General features: G+C 44.7%; 1 protein-coding gene across 2 annotated transcripts in view; it reads right to left on the bottom strand.

The window, feature by feature from the left end:
- LOC126530794 (uncharacterized) overlaps positions 1-18,825 on the bottom strand; it is a 282,495-nt gene that overhangs the window by 145,158 nt on the left and 118,512 nt on the right. The gene's annotated exons all lie outside the window — the stretch shown is intronic.

Below are 18,825 nucleotides of genomic sequence, written 5' to 3'. Positions count from 1 at the left end.
GTAGCGTCGTTTTGTGTTCCCTTCTCCTGTCTACGTCTTCATTAGCGATCAGTAGGACACTTAGTAAACACTAACTACGCCAAACTCAAGTTCTTCTAATGCTACATGCTCCACGCTATTTATTTTTAATTTGTTCCAAATAAAAAAAAAAGCACGTTATGCCCTGGACAAGGGGAGATTCAAGGTATGGATCGAAACAATATCGAGAGTAGTGTAAGGTTACAGCAATTTATCTTGCAAAGAAGGTTGACACGGGAGTATATTGATGATAGCCGAAAGAATGCCTGTTTGAGTTTCATGCGATATCGCAGTAGACATCCTGCATATTGGACATAATAATCACCTGCCGCAGTGCACATAGCTCAGGAGCTCTGGCATATGCGGAAAGTTTTCATATCTCCGGAGGGGGGGGGGGGGGGGTAGGAGGGGCTGTGGCCCAACCATCATATATATATATATATATATATATATATATATATATATATATATATATATATATATATACAAAGTTTCTATATATAAAATATAAACTTGTTTAACCACCGAAGTGAAGCCCTTATAAGAGTAGATACAAGGCCTCATAGTAGGAGACAGTTCAATTTTACAGCCTGATTCCCCTCGCACCATCAAGAAACTGGCGTATTTCGGATGGGCCATACGACAAGCGAATTCAGTTAAACACGTTAGGATGATATCTGTGTTTTGTGTGCTTTCATTCGCACAAATACACATCAATGAAGAAAATCCATGTAACGCATACTCAAAGTTTTATTACACATACAATCAAGAGATATTTTTGGCGAAAGATGACTTAAGGTAAGATATACATGATAATCTTTGGTACTAGGCGCGAACACACACAAGAAACAAGGAATTGAGACGGGACAGAGCGCCACTTACAACTGCTTTATTTGGAGGCACACCACACACTTATATAGCCGTCTCGTGCCTCCGAATAAAGCAGTTGTAAGTGGCGCTCTGTCGCGTCTCAATTCCTTGTTTCTTGTGTGTGTTCGCGCCTAGTACCAAAGATGAATTGTGACCAACTCGCCCAACAAGACGTCCTTTTAATACATGATGATTTCACTACAACAATTTCTTACCGCAAGATATGACCAATATTATCAGCATAAAGCAATACGACTCCGTAACGCATTAGTTTAATTACTTGTCAAAGGATGCCTTATGCCATTGACTTCATTTCTTTCCCGGCGGTGGAATGAAGGAATGAACGTGCGCATAGCAGTCTGCGCTGCTTCTTTGATAGCGTCTTGCCGTCCAGAGGAGAGACCTTTCTCACAAGCATCCTCCAGGAGGTTTTTAAGGACAGTCCAATCTAATCTCTGTAGTGTGTTAGGCGTATGCGCGCTAGACGTCCCGTCGATCTTAAGGTAAATGGGGATGCGATCGCTCCCATATGTGTCGCAATGTTCATAAACAACTTGACGTGCGTGGTTGTGATGTTCCATATAAAGCCCGAAAGTCATATGAATGAGCTACCGATACATCGTGGGTGCTAGAAAAAGCATGTAACAGTGAGCCGAAAAGGATGATGGCTCGATGGGCATTCTATTCCGACGCACTTAATATTCGGGTTAGTTGGAGGTCACCGTGCGCTTGCGTCTTCTCTATCCCTGCCGTAGCTGTGAATGACTGTGCGCGGCCCACGCTTACGCGGTCCGCGAGCTGTATCTAATTGTTTGCAATCATTGGTGAGTGCAATAATAAAGGGCGAACAGACATGACTGCTACCTTCATGCGCGCTGTATTACTTCCTGGGCTGTCTTTCCACGTCTCTAGTGTTCTAGATAGCCTAGTCTAATTAAAGAGACAATGGTAATTGGAGATCGTTTACAGAGGCCGTCCTGTAGTGGACATAAAAGAGGGAGATGATGAGGATGAAGTTAATTTGCGGAGTCGCATTGAATCGCGCGGCTGTACGAATCATTCGCCCCCGTTGCCGGCGATCTTCATAACCCCAGCGTTGTATCAGCGAGGGCTCGTGGTCACCCAGTCAGATATCTACAGGTTTAAATGGGCCGTGCATTAGAATATGATTTATTTATTCGGTATACCTACATCGCCTGTACGGCATTATCGTAGGGGGTTAAAATACAGGTGGTCACAATGGAAACATATTCAGCAACATCAAAAGAATACATCAGTAAATACAACCTAGTTTAAGCACTGAAATTCGCAAAAGCGGAAGACAAACTAACAAAGTACAAAACAAAGTGAGTAACAAAGTAACTAATAAAAAAAAAGTAGCGTATGTGCAGAAATGATTAACAGGACAATCAAAGAATATGGCTCTCAATAGCATTTTCAAAACTAGAAGCTGCCATCACTTCATTAGGGAGCTCATTCCAATCGTTAATCGGGTTAGGAAAAAATGAATACTTAAATACATTGGTACGGCACTGATAAGCTCCAATTTTGTTAGCGTGGTCTCTCCTAGATGAAACGTAATGCGGCTCCTTGATGAACAGTGTTTTGTCGATACCAGTTTTATATATATTATAAACGAATTTCAATCTTTGGATTTTCCTGCGTGAAGAAAGAGTTTTCCAACCCAACCCATCCCGTATTCCGGATCCTCTAACAGTAAAATTATAACTTCCTGTTACGAAGCGTGCTGCTTGCTTCTGGACGCGTTCTATTTTTTCTGTGAGATTTTTAGTGTATGGATCCCAGATAACGCATGCATATTCTAGAATAGGCCTGACGTTTGTTAAATACAAGGTTGCCTTCAGTGATGAAGGAGAATGCTTAAAATTTCGTCGGAAAAAGTGAAGAAGACGGTAAGCTTTCGCGCTAATTGTGTTAACATGATTAGTCCAGTCAAGCGTTTCAGAAAACGTAACTCCGAGGTACTTAACATCCTTAGCGGTACAGAGTGCAATATTATTTAAGCAATAGGACCTGGGGAATTTTTTCTTTTTCTTTGTAAACTGCGCATGGTAGCATTTACCAGTATTCAGAGTCATCTGCCAGCACCAGATAGATACTTTTTCAAGGTCGTCCTGTAATACAGACATATCGGCATAACATTTCACTGTACGATACATGACGCAGTCGTCGCCATACAGTCTAACTGTTGAATTAAGGCCTACTACTAAATCATTAATATAAACAAGGAACAAAAGTGGTCCAAGCACAGAGACAGAGCCTTGAGGCACTCCCGATAGCACGTGCATTGGAGCCGATGTCACCCCATTAAGAACAACTGGCTGTTTGCGCAGGTGTAATTAATCCTTTGTCCAGCCGAGAATAGTTCAGGAATGCCTAGGAATGATAATATTAAGCAAAGTAGATTGTGCGGGACGACATCAAATGCTTTCCGCAGATCAAGAAAGAGTGCATCGAGGTTAACATGATTGCTATTTGAATTAGTAAGTGACTGTTTACTACAATTTGTGCGGTGCATATAACTAGCTTATAGACTCGTGTAAGGGCCGCACTTTTTTGTCGCGATTTTGACGAGTCTTACATGAGACCGGGCCGTTTGACCAAATTCTTCCAATACGTGTATGACATCCGCCGAAAACAACCGCGGTCGCCTCCTCTCGCCATCTAGTAGCGACGTGCAAAAGTACGCTGCGCGGAGAATTTCGCTGTTGAGCGTGATAGGAATCAGCGCACCGACCGCAATTGCTTCTGGGTTGGATTTCTTTAAATATTCGCTGTCAAGTTGGGGGTGTGGTCCTTACACGAATTTCCTTCACTTCACTATCACAATACTGCTTCGCCTCTCCGACGGAACTGCAGCTTTTTTTTTTTTTTTGCTGAGAGTCCGACTATAAGCGCTGTGCGCATGACTGCTATTGATTCTGGTTTCGAGTGAATCCGCCCTGGTCTCATTTCGGGTACTGAGTGAACTATATATATATATATATATATATATATATATATATATATATATATATATATATATACTGTTATACTGTAACGACATTGTCTATGTAATTAATGAACCTGTGCAGATTTGCATGTATGCGGATGACTGCATTACCTTCAGTGAGATCTGGTCAGCTGATGATCAGGTTGTACTAAACGCGCCCCTTAACAAAATTTTCACGTGGTGCAATAGATGGGGTACGAAACTAAACACAGTACTACTGCGCGTTACTACAAAATTCAATCCATTTAAATTTTCTTTTTCTCTCGGTTCAGGACTAATTACAGAAGTAAATGAATATAAGTATCTTGGTGCGACACTAACAAGCAACTTAAGGTGGAACACGCACATTTCTAATATTTGCTCCTCTGCCTTACGTACACTTTGCTTGTTGCGCCATAAACTAAATGATACACCAATCCAGGTTAAAAGACTAGCATACGAAACATTTATGAGGCCTAAATTAGAGTATGCGTGCATTGCCTGGGAACCGCATAGTACCACTAACATAAAAGTACTAAAGGAAATCCAAAGGAAACCTGTCCGTTTCATTTTTTCGCAGTACAGTCGAACCGTTTCCGTCTCATCTCTAATGCAATCGAATTTAGGCCCTGCCCCTCAGTCCCGCCGCAAATGTTTTCGTTAGAAATATTTATATTCATTAATTAACCAGAAACTTTTATTAAATTCCTCACCGTACATAGCATTATCGATAACTAGACAAACCCGACATTCCCACCACCTTTCTCTTGCGCCATACTTTGCTAAGGCTAATTTATTTCAACATTCTTTCTTTCCTCAGATAATCACTGATTCGAACTCTTTGCCGGCTTACTGTGTGGGTTCTATTGACCTTATAAGTGACCATGTTGTTTAGCTCATATTAGTATTGTTACGAGTTACTTCCTGCTGCTCGTTTTGCTTGAATTTGGATGTTGCAATTTGACATTGTTATATTTTTGTATTCCACTCCTGCTTGGGCCTCACGGCCTGCAATATGTCAAATAATAAACAAAAATAATAAATGTTTTAAATAATTAGAAGAGGCTTTTTTTTTTTTAATGAGTCGTTAGTATTGCCTACTGAGAAGGGAAGCAATGCTGAGACAATTATCATTCATGTGCATTTCACACGGCTTTAGTCAATGATTCTGCGGAAGGGTTACTGAAGTCCGCAGGTTTAATTTTTTATTTTTTTTTTGCAGGATCAACAAAAGCGCGGAAAGCAACTTGATGCGAGGTTAACATACAGCAAGATATTCATTATCTAGACATACGCTATCCATACCATTAGAAATAATTTTTAGTTGGCTACGTCCTTATCATGAAAAAATATATAATAAAGTTTGGCCTGTGTATATATTCAAATATATTGTGTTTGTGCATCGTGTCCATGATGAAAATTTTAAACAAAATTTTTAGAACACCGATGAGGTAGCCGCCGCTGGTGCTTCTAGTGCGCTCGTCCTCTTACTGTCATGATTCGCAGAAATAAAGCGAAAGTATCAATTAAAAGTTATGCACGTCCGCACCGACAGTGATGCAGTAAGCTTTTAGTCACAATAATATTTAGGTGAAAAGGTAGAAGCAACTCCCAAAAAACTTGAAATTATGTGGGTAACAGAACTCTGGTAATGACACTGAGACTGGCTGCAGAGAAGGACTAACTTGACAAAGACCTTCTAACCAGTCGAACACATGAGGCAGGTCTTTGTTTTGTAAACCATAACGGTACCTCTTTCCTTGATCGAGTGCTTTGAAGAACGCTTAATGATCACGAAAAATGCGAAGTACTGCGCACGGCATCATGCACGTTATTCTGCCTAGTCCACCATTTTATTTATAGCCGCGGCGTTTCAGGAAAGTCACAATTAGTGTTGTACACAATAAGCAACACAATTTAAACCCTTTTCGTTTCACTGAATCTGCAGGCTGCTACGGTGCTACCAAAATTCAAATTTGTACTCTGTGGGTTGTTTCTTTTGTAAAAATCAATAGCATCGTTTTTTTCACTCTCATCGTCTTTAAACGCATCCACCGCATGCACTATCACTAGGTAAAACTGATTACACTAGTTTTTTACTCTATCAAGTCAAAAACACACGGTTGTCAGGCGATAACGTCGTAGTTATCGCAGTAGTTACGAGCACAGTCGTGTGAAGGAAACCGCCATTCACTTTTTCCTTTACGCGCTAGCGTTATGGGCGAAAGCGGCTACGGAAATTTTACCAGGTGCAATGAGAAGCACAGCTGGAATCAAAACTTTTCAAGTCAGCAGGAAGGAGGCCAGCACGGGCAATGAGCGCGGTTACACCGATAAGTGTGCGGAGCCTGAATCTAGCTTCACCGACGCTTCATATTAAATGCAAGCCCAGGCCGACAAGTCGCTATTCGCCCTAAGCGGGCGGTCTCTTTGTCCCAGCGCAAATTACTTTGTTGCCAGCGTGGCACGTCGCGCAGATAAGCGGCAGGGTCGTAAAAGAGTTGGGGCAGGGGGTGGAGGGGGGGGGGGGGAAGTAGTTTCGTTGTGGTGTAGGAGCGCGGCGGTTACACAGACTGGAGGGATGAATTGAAGGTGCTTGAGGACAGACTATTACCGTCTGGATTATCGACGCGTCTTTTCGCCTTGCAAACACGGGCGAGCCAGTTTCAATTTCACCCGCACTTAATTCGTTAAGGAACTCCGAATCAAGACGACTCGCAAGAGCGTCCTCCTTCGGACTGAATGCCGACATCCCCCCCCCCCCCCCCCCCCCCATATCGAAACTCGCTCCTTCTCCATAGCCTTATCCTAAATAAACGTCCTTCTGGGGCCCTTTCTCTTGCGCTTTTTAACAGCACTCTTCAACTTCTCTCTCGCCCACTGCAGAGAGAAGACTGAAATCATAAAAAAGAACAGTATACACAGGCGCATGCGCATGCCCCCTTCCCCCTCTTTCCCCCCGTCCTCACGCACTCGTCACTCTTCCGCGCACGTCGGCGATCTCCGCAATCCGTGGCGTCGCTGCCCCGTCGGCAGTGGTATAGGTATTCTATGGTATAGGCGCCGGGAGGGTAGCGCTTTTATCGCCCCTGCACGTCCCGCGCGCGGAACGCTAAACGCCCGCCGTCGCCACCGCGCGAGGTGAGCTCCATGAAAGGCAAATAAAGAAGGCAAGCGGGCAACTTAACGATCGGCCATTGCCATACGGCAGCGTGCGCCGGTGGTTGCATGTGCGCCACTTGGGCGAAAGGGGAGGGTAGCCGGCCTCGACCGTCCCTTTCTCGGTGGTATAGGCCGGGGTTCCGCTCTCTTCTGCTTCGCTTTTTGGCGGTTGCAAGAAGGAGGGGGTGGGAAGGGGGGGGGGGACGAGGAACGAGACCGCTCTTTATTGTTATTCCAGTCTCGCGATAGCACGTGACAACGATCAGCGACCGGTCGCTCGCGGCAGCGCGGCCAGACACACACGCACGCGCGCACAAACACCACAACGCGGGGCGCGCTCATCCGGCTTCTCCCTATTCGGGCCCAGACGCGGCGACGGTGCGCTGCTAGCCGGCGGGAGACGTCACCTGGACCTCGCCGGGACGGTGCAACGGCTTCTGCTGCCAGAGATGTCGAGATGCCTGTTCCCGGTCTATCCGGTCGCGAACGCGCGCGCACGCAACGGTAAGGGCAACCCCCAAATGCCACTTCTCTTTCTGTGCCGCTCGAAGCTTATTTGCGTAGCGCACGAGCTCATTAGGCATGCGAGACAAGTGCGTCTCTACTGTCTCCCGCGGAAGTAGCGAAGACAGAAGAAAGAAGAACAGTGAAGAGCTTTGGCTCTTGTGAGTGCGTGAGGCACGTGGTTCACTTCAACAAACGCTTAAAGGCGGGCGTTGGCAAACTTGTTACGCGTGCTGTTTATGTACTGCTTGGCCCTTCAAGGCCGTGCTGCTAGCTGCGAAGGCATAGAACTTGCACTCGCTGATGGTAGCCATAAAGACATGGCTGAAAGCCGTTGAAGCATCGCCGCGATACTGCGGGCGTACAGAGTGCGAAATGCAGTGTGCCGCAGCCGCTAAGCCATAACTTATGCGAGAGACGGAATAGTCAGGCGCATGCTGCGGAAGTGCGGCAATCTTGCGCGCCGTTTTCTGTGCGAACGCAAAGCGAGTGCTCAAGCGATCCCTGTTTACATTCGTGACGCGGCAAGAATATTCGCTGCGCAACTACATAAATTGATTAAGAGTCCTCTTCTCTGTATTTGCTTCTAACCGGTGGTAAACACGAGTAGAGGAAGAAATAGAGGAAGCAGTTTGAGTGTGCAATACCTATGATCATTCTCTTCGTCGTTTAAAAATTGGAGCAACGCGAGTTTACAGAACCAAGAAATATAACAAGGCGCCTATAGTTTATGACTTCAAGTTTTCGCGCATATTAGCTTTCTTGGAGAGACGAACCTTATGCTCGTCCAACGCGCATGTTGGAATGAATGTGGAGCGAAGCTCTAGCGATGGAGCTAATTATATGCTGCAGATATACGCGCGATAAAGGCGATGTGAGCAGTTGTTTTTATTTGACTGCTGTGAAACGCGTCATCCAATACAATGTGATAACAGTGTAGCGTGTACTGAGTAGAGCACTCATCAATGCACTAAGCAGCCCGTTACGGGTAATACTGAGCAGTCACGAGGGTACGCATAGAACGTCGGCACACTCTTCACCTAAACGAGCATGTCACACCACCGAGGGCCTTAGTATCGCGTAAATAACTTACTGCCAAGAATTGCGCCTGACTCACCCGCGGCTTTTGGCTCACCGTTTCTCGTATCCTATACTTCACTTGGCAACCCCGACATTGCTTAAATTTGTTCACGTCGCTGCTTATTCGTGGCTTTCTTGAGCACCGTATGCGCGTCCGCAACGTCCGTCTCCTGAGGCACTGCGGTTGTCAAAGCTCGCATCCTCATACCATGCGGCATGGGGGGGGGGGGGGGTACGCACTACATATTTCGGTAATCAAAGGGCTGCACAGCTTATGGATGACAATTGCGTCAGATCCAAACGCGGAACTGATTATTTCTTTATATTTGCATATCGATCAAGCTGAAGGACTGGTACGACGAACATAGCACTGATCTGGGCCAGATGAAATACCGAATTCATGGCTGGCGGTTTGTGTAGAAAGGATGCAAATAACAACTAAAGAAGCACAGACGCAGCCGCTTTTTTCCAACTAATATTTATTTCCAGGGTTGTTTTGCACCGGAAAGGACCGCAGATAGAACCACACATAAAGCCATTAAAGGGTTCTCTCTCTCTCTCTCTCTCTCTCTCTCATAGAAACAGCTGAGATAACGCTATTGGGGGATTTGTTCGCGCGCAAGCGTTGCTTTATTTTAAATCATAAACCGTTAGGCAGCACGAGGGGGCAATTGGTGATTGCACAGTGGGCATCAAAAAGTATACGAGGCGCGGAATATGCAGAAAAGCAGACTATCTGGTGAGCTTTTAGTTTATAGGTTGAATGTCATTGCTTCACATGTGTGTATACCGTTTGCTTTCCTGCGAGTCATTAGCATTGTGTTTGTAGATGGGACTGTGGAGATTTTCAGTCTCCGCGTATTATATAGGTACCGCGTGTATCTTACTTTTTATACGCAGTTAATAACCTTAAAAGCTAAATAAATAAAGCGCCCCGTTTACACAACTGGTTGGTGTTATTCAGCAGTGAAGGCACAACGTTGACATCGGCTGGGATGGGCGAGCCTTGATATATCTTACATATCCACCAATATCCAGCGAATAGAAATAGCACATCACCTCGCCCAATCCATAAATTCTCGTGGTTGTAGGAAGCGGAAACCCACACAACATCCAGCAACCATAAATTTATACTAACTGGCCCGGTTATCCACTCCCCTGTTATAAATTCTCGTGGTGAGTCAGATATCGTGAGCTTAGATCTCGCTGAAGCGTTCCACAAGGTGTGGCATTCTAAATTATTGCAAGAAATTGGTACCACATTAGGACCCGCCCCCCTCACCCAGTGGTTTTGTCCTTAGCTTCATGGTCGGCAACAATTTCTTCAATTTGGAGATTCAAAATCAAGTGTGTGTCCTCTTTTTTCTGGTGTTCCCCAAAGAAGTGTCTAGGGGGCCTTTTTTATTCTTGGTTTTTATAAATGACATGCCTCGTGATTTTACAATTCCAGTGAGGCTATATGCGGATAGCTGCATACTTTACAAGGAAATTAAAGCTCAACATCAAGCCGAATTGAAAGCTCATTTGCGAAAACAAAACAAATAAACGCTGGTGCGGCACCGCAAATGGAACTTCATCCAAATAAAACAGTATACATGAGTGTTAAAAAAATGTGCTGCGTTATCAGTATGCTGCTGGCAGCTGTTTACTATCGAAGGTTGAAGAAAACAAATATCTCGGCATCATATTTACCCATGATCTGCGCTGAAATGTTAATATTGAAAACGTACGTCTTAAATCGAATAATGTTCTGTGGACCCGTAGGAGCAGCTTAAGAGCGCTATTTCCGAGATAATATACTTAGCATATAAAATGTTAATTCGACCCATTCTTGAATACGAGTAAATTGTGTGGGATCCACCTACACTAACAGTACTAAAATAAACATAATTCCAAGACTTGCTTCAAGGTTTATATTTAACAAGCACCGACATTGTTAAATATAAAATTGTTACCCACCTTTTGTCCTGTGCAAACGTACTTCGCTTGAGGTTAGACGTTCTAATGAAAGATTAACGTTTTTATTCCAAATTATACATCAGTAAATAAAAATGGGCGATGCCAAATGTTTTCAAATTTGAACTAACGAGATCTCCCGTCACCACCAGAGCATGTTCATTCCATTCCCGCTATCACGAAATGATTGCTTTAAAACAGCTTCCCCCCCACCCCCCACCCCCCGAGTGATTGCAGAATGGAATATGCTGCATGATTGTGTTGTAAACTGTCCTTCTTTCAACATGTTCCTACACAGAATCAGAGATCTAATATTCCACAACTCTGCATCATGACTCCTATTCAGCTGTTCTTATTTATGCACGTGTTGCAACGTTTTTTTTTTCTTTTGAGTAAGTTACACCTATTTTTGACTGTACCTATCAATGACCAATGTGTTTTTACGAGCACTGAGTGCATTTAAATATGTGATCTGCCCACTCCTGTAATAGCCCTACACGGGGTATTAGTTAAGCCTATTGTTGTTGTACTTCTGCAAACATGGTAGGAACATTGGGTTTGTTTATATGTGTGATATATCCGCCCTTGTAATTGTGCAACACAGCGCTGTAATAATTATTAATGAATGGATAAATAAAATGAATGAATACTGTATTTCCGCTTTATCATGAGGACATCATAATATGAGGAACGGAACAAAGGAACACTCGGGAGAACAATGGATCCGACAGGAGGGGTACTTACAGCCATAACTTACAATTTTTCTTGCCCACTGAACTGTCTGAATTTCTTTACCTCGGTGTCAGTATTATGCTGTTTTCAGAACACTTAATATGTACAGCAGACTGTAGGTGAAAGATTTGTTTGGATGAAATTGGAAATTCTGCCAACTATTCTGTAGCCGGCTTCTCTAAAAACAACAAATTGGCCAATGATCAAAGGGTGATGACACGAGGTGATGCGAGAGAATGTTCCGGCAATAAAGCACATTTCGAAAACGTCCTTAAACATTCAATAAAAAAACGGCAACAAAACGACACGTTCTATACTTTCTGCAATTAAACACAAACCAATGAATCAATTCAGTCGAATGACACAAAATAAATACATAAACACAAATTGACATAACAAGTGTTAGTAAATAATGCAATGTGACTTTCAGTAAAGAAGGCTACTAAAGCTTCATTAAAATAAGTGTTCTTCTAAGAGAATGAGAGCAGCATTGCATGTCAGCTGGAGTCAATCCCCGACACCGCCTTGAAATAACGTTTTGCCTCACAGGACAGGTTTTTTTGTTTTGCATTTATGTGTATCCCTTTCAGCAATGGGCAGGACACGCGACTATATTCTCTCGTATTGACAACCATCCTGCCCATAAAGCGATGTCCGGCAACTGATCCGGTTAGGAATTTCACCGAGGCCTAACAGGCACCAGGAGGATACATGCCACCGAGTTAGGCAACTATTTCTGCATGGCCAGTAATAGACTTATTCTCAGGTAAATAATATCATAAGCCCGAAGTTTTGTATGCAGCACGCCAAGAACCTAGCTACACAATGCCGAGTGTTTGCAGCTCTCTAGACTGCGGTCGTAATGGGGGTCGTCACGTGATGTTTTCCACTGCTCAGAGGTAATCGTCTCCGCTATCGTTTTTCTGAACCAAAGAAATAAAAAAAAAATCAGCACCACATGAACAGGTACCTGCGATACACGCAGTTCACGCGATGGTTGTGTCCATTAGTGGAGAAAAGGGGATGGAACATACATACGCATATACGAGTAAAACATTCGTACTTTGCGGGCATCGTCGAAGAAACAGTGGAGGACTGCTGAGTTCTTTTGATGTGTCCGACGCCATTGTTTGAGCCATGCCTGCATAAACTGTACCCTACCACGCGACTATTGCAGCTGGGAAAGCTCGTTTGCCTGGAGAGGCTGGGGAAATGGCTTCGCCCATTGCAGGGAATCGATGGCTGTAAGCTTCGTCCGAATGCCAGCAGCGAAGGAAAAAAATATGTTCACCTAGCCGACAGGATTCTGTCGGCAGGATGCCGATATATAATACAACGCAAGTACATATTCTAGACACGTCTTTTGTGTACTACAAAACACGTCTCCCTCAGGGTTCTGAAAATACAGAGAGAGAGAGAGAGAATAAACATTTATTTGGCAAAACAAGTAGGCAATTTTCCTCGATGAGTGGGGCTCTCAGTCCAGGGTTCCATTGCCATGCGCGACTCCGCGAGCCCGCTGGATCAACCGTTGCTGTTCCTATCGGCTTGTGCTGAGCAGCGCAGACTGCCAATAAGAAAGGGTAGGGTTGGGTATAGGAGGAACTCCTGAAGGGTTAGGGCATTCCCATGAAAAGTGGTACACCATGGCTTTGGCCCCACAGTAGGGACAATATTAAGGGTATTGTGTGGGATGAAAGATATGTAGCATGTGGAGACAAGGAAAAGAATTGGTCTGCAGTTGACGCCAGACAGCGGCATCTGCCCTATTAAGCGAAGGATGAGGAGGGGGATAGTTATGGCGGCTTTGTCGGTAGTACTCAAGCGTCTCGGTGTAGTGTAGGGGCTCTGGCGGTGCGTCGTCTGGGTTAGACAGCTCTTCCGTAGGTGCAGTCAGACCTCGGGCTACTGCATTGACGCGTTCACTAAACACGGACCGACAAGGCAAAATGTTCTCGTCGCAGGCACACGGCAACAAAAACGCCTTTGAAGGCGTTGCCGGGTAAACCATGTTGCTTACAAGATAAACCATGCGGCCGTGGACCACACGTCTAAATTTTACGCGATCGTGACAATGAAACATAACAGTAGAATATCTGAATAACAGGGCACACAGCAAGCTTGGTGAAAACACACGGACTAATGTAGCACTCAATATGAAATATTTAATTTTCTCTCACTGGCTTCGGATGCAACGTGAAACCCGCGCAATGCTGATGCTTCAAATAGGGAAACCTCCAGAAATGTCTGCCCAATAATGACAGATTATTCTTAGTCCAGTCACTGGAAGATGTCGTGTAAGAAATGAACTGTTATATCGTCAACTAACCGCCTTATACTCACAGATGGTGTGGTGACTGAGCAGGCTCCTGGCAGTAGAAAGTATGCTTCAGTCATAACGCAGGCCGCATAGAAAGCTACACGTATATTCCAACGGGTGGTGCAAATCAAACATTATTAGTTTGCTAATGAGTTGAAATAGCACGCAATTCTTTCTTTAAACTGTGAACGTTCTTTGACGTCGCCCCGAGACCCAGTATTTAGTTGGCAGCTGCAATGCTAAGTGAGGGCGCAGCCATGGCGAAAACAAGGCGACTCTATAGGCGGATTGAACAATAGCAGCATCGTTCTGCTATACTTTTCATCGGCAAAGGAGTCAAGCCCTCTCGACATTTATTGAAGAACGAACGCGTAGAATGGTTAAAAACGTTTGAAACTGCAACAACCGTATGGTGGAGCTGGAAATTTCAGGATGACGCCACGTTTCTGAAACACGTACCACTTCGGTACAGCCGCGCTCCTATGAAGAATGCACTATTTTTACGAGCAACTCCGGCGATTTTTTTGGTGACCTCTGACCTCCATAAAATTTTGAACATATGTTCTCTTTTGCACTCTGATTATCTGTACCAAACAATATGACCACAAGGCATTTAGTTTTCCTGAAAATTAATTTTAAATATTGGTTGCGTGTAGCCGACTCGTGCCCACTAACGTATACGACATTTTACTGGCCACCCTGTCTTTGTGACGTCAGTAGCTACACTGCCACCACGCTCACAAATGACGAAGCTGACTCCTTTTTTTCTACGAGATGACGGCTGACATTCAGCGTTTTAAGAGACGTGACAACCGGTGACGTTCTTCGTCTTGCTGCGGCACAATGCGTTGAGCTTGGGGCACGTCAGCTTCCTCGCGTGGTAGCGGGTCAAAAACAAACGGCAATCTTTGAATGCTCATAGCATCGCTGAAATTGCCGCTGTCTGGTTCGAAATAGCTGGAAAAGCTTCCCGTGTCGTCACAACACCATCGTCGGCTTTACTTTTCTCGGCATGAACAGTGCTGCGTGTTTAGCGCAAGTTCTGTGTGCTTACATTACGGTAGTCTAGAATCTGACGTCATCTGACTCGTCGCAGACGTTACATGAAGCAGCTACCATTTCGGTTTCGGTACTTCGTGTATTGATCACTTAAATTTATTGATGAGTTTCTAAGCAAACTGAAACACCCTATTGGTGACAGGGCTGGCAATGTCATTTGAAAATGACAACATCATAATATGGCGAAAAAACACCGAAGTTGCCTTTTAAGCATAGCGGCCGAGATAGAGCGGCGCGAAATGCTTGATATGTAAGGACATCGTTCAAGCAATTTGGAGAGAAATTTGACTATGAGCCGTAAATATATTTGAAAAGAGAGGGTGTCATTATGTTGTGGAGGAACACTGCAAACAATTCTGCGTAAGTACACCTCGTGATCTGCACACGTTATTTGCCGAATCGGTCGGCTAAAATAAAGAGGACCTGGGAGACGAACGATTCAAATCTCACGAGAAGATACGGCATGTTTGTACACCTTGTTGCACTAGAGGAGTACAGTTAGTATCTGTTTGCTTCAGAAGACGTTGTGCACTTGCGTTGAATGTAACGGAGACTTCGTAAATTAAAAGTGCGTTTTTGATGCATTTTATGTGTAACACGTTCCACATTAAATATTTAAGGTTTTCTTACGAACTACATCATCTATTGAATCGTTCGGTTACTTCGTGTAACTTCAAGCATGTAGCTATCGTTTCAGTGGCTTGTTTTCGATTCTAGCTCTAACCATCTTAACTGAGAAGCGCGATAATAGAAACACAGAAGTATATGGATACGGCAGTTTAATTTTTTTGTCACTAGATTGGCAGTGTTGAAGCTCACAAAAACATCACTGTGTCGTCTCAACCATTGGCGACGTCATCTAACAAGTTGTGGCTTTACATACCAATCAATGCTCATCATTGAATATTTTGAGGTTTTGAAGATTCATGTGCGCACCCGGTTCTTCGTGTGTTAGCAGGTCGTTACGTAGAACGAAAGCGTGACTTTTACCCTTATGTTTACTGGTTTCATCACCGCTCCGTTTTATCTAGTAAATAGCCACTATAGAATATCGGTCACTTGTAAGCAGCAGTCTTACCCTGTGCAGGGTGTCCCGGCTGTGATGCATTGAACTTTAAACAGAAAACCAGATAATTCCACGTAAATAAGACAAACTGCAAGTTATTTAAGGCCTTATTGACAAACCTCATGTATTATTTTAGTCCCTCAGATTCAATTACTTATTTCAATGTAATTATCGACCTTTGTCATTGTTGTTCGAACTGACAAGATGTCAAATAGGCAGTCGCAGAGAATCGTAAGACTCGTCGAAATGAAATGTTTCCAGCAAAGTACGTGAAAAAGCTCGCGAAACGTGAAAAAAATATCGTGTGACCAGTCCACTCGTGCGCAGCGCCCTGAAACAGTAGGTTCCTCAGGCAAGCTGTTCGTCTCAAGCTCTCCGTTCAGGGCAGCACATTTCCCTGATCTTGATATGCAATAATCACCAGGAGCTATTCGCGCATGGTGAAAAGAACACGCGTTTTGTAATTGCTGCCGCTGGGCCCAGGACAAGATGAACAGCTTGCTTTCCCTTGGGAGTGTTTGATTGTGCCGCTATCCCTTGCACACTAAATATCTATGGGCTTTATTGCGCACGAGTGCGCAGTCACATGGTATTAATATTGTTTCGCGGGTTCTCTCTATTTACCAGAAAAAGTAAGCACGTGATGCATAGTTTGCTGTAAACACTTCCTTTCTACGTATCTTACGATTATTTAGAGCCCCCTTATTGATATCTTGACAATTATAACAACAAAGAGCGCGCGCGCGTGTGTGTGTGCGTGTGTGTGCGTGCGTGTGTGTGCGTGTGTGTGCGTGTGTGTGCGTGTGTCGTTATAACCGGGTAAATACAGCAGGGCAGCTTGTACAAATGCCAGTCACGTTAGGTGGATGGTGACAGTAGCCGCTTTTTCTCTGAGGTCTGAAACAAAAAATCATGAGCCATTCCACTCTGCGAAAATGGATGACCAGCGAAGCTGTGTAGCACACGAGAAAGAGGTGACACATCTTAAACAAAGGTCATCGTGACGAAATGTACGCACACACATTTTTTGCATGCATCCGCGTTCATTCATGCTATAGATTCGTTATATACATTCGTGTTTTCATTTCCCGATATACTGAGGCAAAGAATTTGGCACCGATATCACAGCACCGGTTGGCAGTGGGCCAATGTCGTCAACGCCTTCGCAGAGGAGGGGCGGTATGGGAACGCTAGCATGACGTGCGGCATCGGAGCCAGCTGGAAGAAGACGAAAGCGCGGCCGATATATTGAGGAACGGTATCTGAGACGAGATGACCGCACCGACTGGCGGTGGGTCAGCGTCGTCAGTACCTTCGCAGAGGGAGGGGCAGTATGGCAACACTGGCATGATGAGCGGCAACATAGCCAGCTGTGGAAGGAGACGACGACGAACGCGCGAACAGTGGCACGAGCCGTTACTGACGAAGATAGCTTTTGCTCAAACAGATTTGTGGACGTACACGAGAAATGATCGGAATCTTAGCTATAAACAGCTTCGCTGTAAAAAAATGGCTGTGGCTTAGCTAAGGTTAAGCCCAGGATGCGAAGCATACTAGCCTATATTTTAGTTGTTGAACCACTGTTTAGCCTGGTGAACTGCTGTTGCTTGGCTATATCTGGTTCGGCTAGACGAAGAAACAACTCATGCAGGCGAGCGCACGAGCTGAGACCCGGCTATGTAGCTACGCGGCCGCAAGCGAGCGCACGAGTTGAGCCTCCGCTTTTGCAGCTGTTATGACGTCATATGGTAGCTACGCGGCCGCGCGCGGCCGCGCGCGGCGCAGCAAGGAAGAGCGTGGTTGTGCGGCTAGTATGCTTCGCATAAAATGACAACGCTAGAACGCTACAGAAGAGGACAGACGCAACTTTGAAGTATGTCTTTGTGACCACGAGAAAGACGAGCAGAACTCCAAACAAGTGAACGCTTCACACAAACGATCAGGAATCAAAGTAGTCAAAATGTGATCGAACAAGTGACGCCTCAAACTGGAGCCAATGTTTCGGCAAAGGGACTTGCCTACGTCAGTGCAACAAATGACGAATGTAAATCTCCTTGCCGAAATGTAGGCTCAGGTCTCAGACATCTGTTCGACCATTTTTGGCGTGTTTTAAGAACGTATATTACATGCACGACTCGCAGTAGCATTTATTCGACCGCTTCATTTAGTTGATTAGCCTTCTTGACGTGTGCATCACTTATGGTTATTGCAGAAAAGATAACCCGCCCTGGTGCATACATCTACTTAAGTTTCTTTTTTTTTTCTTTGCGTTGCTACACCCCGCGTTTGTTATCGATGACATAAAAAGCTACACCGAGAGACTGTGAAGTGGCGTTTAATCGACAAAAAGAGTTCCTGGCAATTACTCGGAAGTAGACATAATATAGTTAACTGTGCACTGCAGGGCCACATTTCATATCACCGTAAAGAAATGCTATTCCTTTTTAGTCCCCGTGGTTTCTGGTAGAGCAAGCTTACGCTGCCTGTGCCCACTCAGACTGAAGGTAATTCTGTGAAGGGTACGAGCACTCTCAGACACTGGATTTGAATACGGAGTAAAAATTTACTCTCACAAGACGGACACGAGCAGTACGTTTGTCCGTGCAGTGTAAGCGTGAGGTACCATGCATTTTTTATCGGGAAAGAGAGGTAAATGACAAGAAGCCAGGAGCATGAAATCCCACAGGTGCAATAAAATAACTTGCCAAGGTAGATAGGCACGAGGTAGAGGAGAATTTTTATGGCGTTCAGCTCATACATAATGAAGAAGAATTGCGGGTGAAGTAAGGCAATAAGTACACTCTGCGCCCTTTACCCCCCATGAAATTAGACTGTGACAGGGCAGTAATACAGGCAAATGCCAGAGCGAAACTGGAACAGCACGTATATCGCTTTTATGAACCGGGGACAACGATGTTCAGCCAACGATTGACCTGCGAGTGTAGTAGTATGCTCAGACGTACCTGCACGCTGCGCCTCGCACGAACAAAAAATATACACTATCTCTTTATTGTTCCTCAAATGCGCCATGATGACGCGGGGTTACGATCCCGGGCACATTCTCCG

Source organism: Dermacentor andersoni, chromosome 5 (genome assembly GCF_023375885.2).
Source record: "Dermacentor andersoni chromosome 5, qqDerAnde1_hic_scaffold, whole genome shotgun sequence".
NCBI lineage: Eukaryota > Metazoa > Arthropoda > Arachnida > Ixodida > Ixodidae > Dermacentor > Dermacentor andersoni.
Note: the sequence above shows the minus strand (reverse complement) of the source record. Positions and strands in the feature narration are given on the sequence as shown.